The following is a 6118-nucleotide window of genomic DNA, read 5'->3' as shown; positions in this document are numbered from 1 at the left end:
CCACGAGTGGACCTCCAAGGTGCTACTGCAATATGAAAAAGTAAAGTTTTGGGAGACATTCTGCTTTAGGGGATAAGCCAAGCACTAGTTAATGGGAATTAAGAGGAACTTGGGGGGCAGGTTATTCATCATTGCCTGTTGCAAGGTTTTCTTGCACCTTCTGCTGAAGGTGAACACTGCTGGAGGCAGGATACTGGATTAGACGGATGCCGGATCCAAACCAGTGTTGCAATTCCTTTGTAAAAACTTCATCCTGGTTTTGCGGTGCTGCAACAAAATTCCCTGCCTAGGTATCCTTAAAGTCAGCTCTCACCTTGGTGTGAGTGATGCCCGTGTTTCAGTGAGGACACCCTGTCTGCTCCAGGTTGGTGTCTTCCTGAGCGCCAGTCTTAACCGATTCTCTTTATTCTGACAATTTCTTGGCTGGACTTTGATAAGTGTCACTGGAGAAGAATGTGCGTTACCCCAAACAGGTTGAAGAGAACAGGCGCGCAGGCTGCGTAGCTGCTTAGGAGAGCTCGGGGAGTTAGAGGACTGGATGGCCCTGGAGAAGGGGTAATGGACTATTCAGACTTTTCAACCTAGGGTTGCTGGTAGTCATGGGAGCTCATTACCATTTGCTGGAGGTTTGGCATTTTATGTGAAGGGACTTGGTGGGGCCCCAGTCTCATTCCTGCAGGACAAGGTGGCATTTTCCAAAGCATTCAGCCTCGACATACCTCAGATGTCTTTGAAGCCTATGGGGCACTTAAGCCAGAGATGAGTGCTTTTGATTATTCCATAACCTAAAGGCTACCTCTACAAGCAACACCTAAAATTGGCAGTCTCAGCAAAGAGGCCAAGGACCAAATGGGACAGACACACTGGACTGTGCAGTGGGGGAGGTGTAGGTTGGATATTAAGAAAAACTTTTTCACTAGGAGGGTGGTGAAACACTGGAATGCATTACCTAGGGATGTGGTGGAATCTCCTTCCTTAGATATTTTTAAGGTCAGGCTTGACAAAGCCCTGGCTGGGATGAGTTAGTTGGGGATTGGTCCTGCTTTGAGCAGGGGGTTGGACTAGTTGACCTCCTGAGGTCCCTTCCAACCCTGATATTCTATGATTCTATGACTCCCACTTAGCCACAGAGAATGGCTCTTCCTGGTCATGGGTGCAGCACCCTGGTAGGCCAGTCTCTACCTGTACTGTAGATAAACAGAGGACTTCTGCCAGCCTAGAAACTTTTAGCTCAGCCTAAAGCTTGAGCTAAAGGGTTAAATCCCCTCGCTGGCAGCTCTGGTAGGCGCTCAACCTCTGTTGATCCAGGTGATACACAGAGCTGGCCAGGAATTTTTTGATTAAACTCGTTTCATCAGAAAATGGTGATTTGTCAAAACTGAAACCTGTTTGTGGGGAAAGGCTCGGCTTTGACAAATTTCTTGTTCTGAAAAATTTTCTGGAAAAAAAAAATTGAAATTTTGAAATTGTCGACATGTCCTGGTTTGACACTTGTGAAATGAAAAGTTCTGGAGTTTGGAATGATATTTTGTTTCAAAATTTAATTTAATTTGTAGGTGTTTTTTTTAAAGATGAGGACGAAACATTTCAATTGACACTAACTGGTTTTGGTTGTTTCGGGGGGGATTTTCGGTTGCTGAAAAATATTTTGTCCCAATTGACGACAGGAATTTTTTTTTTTTTTTTTTGGAAATTTTGAAAATTTCCCTGGGTCGGCAAAACAGTTTGCTGCCTACTCCAGTGACAAACAGCATCCGCCAAGCAGGGATCCACGCTCTCTTGCCCGTGCTGAAGTCACCTTCTTGGAATGAGACTGCAGCGTGTTCACGCTGTGCTGGACATTTTGAGAGCATGTAACCTTCCATCAGATCTCCAGCATCCCACCTCCCCAGCGACATGACACAACACACATGTGTTAACAGTACTTTGAGAATCGAAGGCCAGATTTTCTAGCCAGGCTGTTCGAGAAGGTATTCGTTTGCTTCTTTCTGCTTAGGTATTCGTTTCCTTCTTTTCTTCTGTGCACATGGCAGTCTGAGGTGTGGTGGCAGCTTGGGCAGATGTACTTATGCTAGCCTGACTAAAAATAACTGTGTATACACAGGGGCACAGGCTAGCAACACAAATCCATACCCAGGGTTCCCAGGGGGCTTTGACCGCTTACGCCACCGCTTGGGTAAAGCTACCCAAGCTGCAGTCATACCTTGGATTGCAGTGAAGACATACCTGCCATCATCTAAGACCATGGGCCATGCCTTTGAATTAACAATGATGGTTTCCCCTCAGTGAAATCCCAGTCGAATTCCCACATAGCCAAGTTCAAGAGCTGCCTTCCTTTCCAGCTGATTTTTTCCACCGCTGAATGCAGTTGCTTTATGCATTTGAAGCTTTTTAAAAACATCAGTCTGACAGCGAGTGGGGTCATGTCTAGTTGCTGATGTCTCCGGCGAGGGAGCTGTAGTTTTTTTTCCCCCTCCTCTTTTTAAAAAATGCTTTGCTCAAGCGGTATGAAGAACACGTTCTCTGAAATACCATATAGTCTTTGGGGTTATGGGGACCAAATATTTGGCAACGGGCTCTCCAACCTGGCAGACAAAAGAATAACAAGATTCAATGGCTGGAAGCTGAAGCTAGACAAATTCAGACCGGAAATAAGGTGTACATTTTTAACAGGGAGGGTAATTAACCATTGGATCCATTTTCCAAGGGTTGTGGTGGATTCTCCATCGCTGGCCATTTTTAATCAGATTGGATGTCTTTCTCAAACAGAAATTCTGCTCTAGTTCAACAGAATTATTTCGTGGAAGTGCCTTGGCCAGGACAGCAAATTAGATGATCACAGTGGTCCCTTCTTGCTTTGGAATCTATGAATCTAGGTTGTGCACCTGTCCCACAGCAGAAAACTCGGAACAGTCTTGTACAGAGAGATGGAGGCTGATGCTCAGCACCTTGAAGGATTCAGGCCTTAAATAACATGAGAGTCCTTTGCTCTTCTTCAGGTCTGTGTGGCTCAAAAGCTTGTCACTTTCACCAACTGAAGTTGGTCCAATAGAAGATATCACCTCCCCCATCTTGTCTCTCAAAGACCCCACCACGGCCACAACACTGTAAACAATATTGAATCCTTCTCCTCTAGGTCTTCTGGCAAAGGTGCCAATGAGCACCAGTCATCTAAGTGCGGTGGATATTTGCCATCTAAGAACCAACAACTCAATTCATGTAGGTCACCGAATACCCATGAGATCATAGAATCATAGAAGATTAGAATTGGAAGAGACCTCAGGAGGTCATCTAGTCCACCCCCCTGCTAGGTGGTAACAGTTTTTGCTCACTGCCAGCTTGGGCTGGCTTTGATGAGCAATTGGCATCTCATTCTGCTGCTAATCCCCTGAGGCCCCCCAGCCCATTGGAGTAACACACTGTGCTGTTGCTTATCTGAATAACACCCAAGATCAGAAATAGAACCAAACCTACTTATCAAGGGCCTGATCCAATGGAAAGACACTCATTTACTTCGGTAGGCTTTGACTCAGGCCCTAAGGGACATGATGAGTGTGCAGAAAAGTGGCTGAACATCCATCCTCTTCAGGGGCATCTGGCCACTTCCACCAGAATCTGGCCACAACCTGCTAGTGGTTTTGACATGAATGCAGGAGTTACATTTTTATGTGTCACCTAGCAGTGTCTTTATCCTTATGGAACTCTATATCTATTGTATTAAGACCCAAGCTTGTGCCTATTGAAGGCAATGGCAAAACTCCCATTTGATTTCAGTGGGAATAGAATCTGCTATATTAAGAGTTGCAAGTGCTTCCTCCCCTCCCCCCCGCGTGATGCATTGCTTGAGTGAATTTCGATCTCTTTTCCAGCTCTTTGAGTAGCATGAGAATTTGGCTTCTTGCATTTAGCTATGTTTTGCGCAATTCTGTGATCATTACAGAACATGAAAGCAACAAAACTAAGAAATGTTTTGTTCATTAAAGAGGCTACAAATGAAAACTCCCCTCCCCAATACATCATGGATTTGGCCCATTCCGCCTCCTGTTTCCTCCATGTAAAGAGACAATGTGGATTCTCTACAATCCAATCCACACAGGGCAGCATCTCTCTTGTTTTTAAATCCTGTGCCTCATCTAAGGGGGAAACATCAATCTACTGCACAGGTGCAGCAAATACACCTGAGTCAGCATCAGTGGATGACTTTGGTTTTACCCCCTGGACATGGTCTGCATAATGGAAAATTGATTTCTGAAATAAAGGTGAAGAATTTAATTGGAAGCAGCCAAGCAGCTGACAAACAGAATGCTCTGCAGGGTGGGGACAAAGCTGGATGCGCAGTGAAGTGTAAGAGAAGGTGAGTGAATCCTTTCTCTCTATATTTTGCAATGGCTCACTTCATTTTCATGCTGAATTCAGCTAACTTACATTGACAAATCTTCTGTCCTTGAAAACCAGAAATGGATCCGAAGCACTGCTCCTACGCTTTCCTCGGCCATCAGGTCCCCCACCTTCCCTTCACCCACGCCGTCCCACCTCTCTGTTGCTCTGCACTAACAGAGAACCAGTAAATGTCAGTAAATCTACTCCTTACAAAACAGGGTAAGAAGGCCGGTCCAGACAGCTGTGTGTGTTCTGGTGTTACCTGAATAAGCAGGCAGAGCAAAGGGACAGCAGCCAATCTGCAAGGCACATGCAAAAACCAAACTGCAGGCTTGACCCTCATTTACATCTGTGTAACCCTGTTGGATCTGGAGGTCTCTTTAAAGCAGAGAGGGGCTGAAACCACACTCTTTCAATCATGATCTCAAACTAGCCCAAACTGCAAGGACTTAGACCTAGGATTTTGGTTCAGCCCAGTGTGAAGAGAGCGGTCATTTAAAGAATTCCAGTGGGGGAGTTGGCTTTCAAATTTATCCCAGTTCTAATGCAAAGCCTGCTTCACTCTAAGAAAAGGAGGCCTTGTGGCACCTTAGAGACTAATTTCAGAGTAGCAGCCGTGTTAGTCTGTATTTGCAAAAAGAAAAGGAGTTCTTGTGGCACCTTAGAGACTAACAAATTTATTTGAGCATAAGCTTTCGTGAGCTACAGCTCACTTCATCGGATGCATTACAATCGGATGCAAGTGAGCTGTAGCTCACGAAAGCTCATGCTCAAATAAATTGGTTTGTCTCTAAGGTGCCACAAGTCCTCCTTTTCTTTTTGCGGATACAGACTAACACGGCTGCTACTCTGAAACCTGTTTCACTCTGGGTCTCAGTCTGTTCTCACAGCAGATAGCCCAGTCTGCATTTAAGCAACCACCGCTGAAAGAGAAGCTGGTCGTAAATGCATAGGCCTACATTTTAAGTGACTGGTTGTTTTGATTGCCTCTGTTTTTGGATTGCCAACAGGAGCCACCTTTTAAAAGAAGCTGATTTTCAGAGGTGCTGTGCCCTGACAGTGGACAGTTCCTGCAATTGCAGTTGTAGGTGGTGATGCCATTCAAGTCAAATTGAGCACTCAAAATCACTAGCCGTTTGGAAATCTTGGGCCATAAAGATGACAGGTCAGTGATTTGTTGGGGGAAGGGTCAAAGCCTGAGTAATAGCCCCTCTTCTTGGTCTTCCTTTTCCCATTCCCATCCCCAAGGATGAAAAAAAACAACCCTATATGTTCGCTTGCCCCATTCAGTTGCATTTTTGTCAGGGCTCTGCCTGATCCCTCGCTGACTCTTGCCCTGCATGAGCCCCCAGCTCTGAGATAGTGGTGGCATCCCACCGGCATCCCTTCCAGGAACGGCAGCGATCTCTGACAGCTTTGCCTACACCTTCCCTGCTCTCCCCCCATGGCCCACCCCTCCTTTGTATCCTTCACCCTTTCTGGCGATTGTTGCAAGCAGCTGCATCCTCTGCCAGCCCCGTGGGGCCACCTTGCCCAAGCACCCCCCCCTTCCCCTGTCAATCCTGGGGAGACACACACATTGATTCGGTGGCAGGCCCCAGCTGCAGCCAGCGCTTGCTGATCAAGCGAATCTCAGGCAAGGAGAAAGGCAAGGGCCTCCCTTTCAGCCCCTTCGCTCCCTCCTCCCTGCCAGGCAGATTTGCAGCTGACTGGGCGTTGTTAATTAGCAGGAGGAAGA

This window comes from Lepidochelys olivacea (genome assembly GCF_965140295.1).
Source record: "Lepidochelys olivacea isolate rLepOli2 genome assembly, chromosome: 26".
Lineage (NCBI taxonomy): Eukaryota > Metazoa > Chordata > Testudines > Cheloniidae > Lepidochelys > Lepidochelys olivacea.
This window is presented reverse-complemented; position numbering follows the sequence as displayed.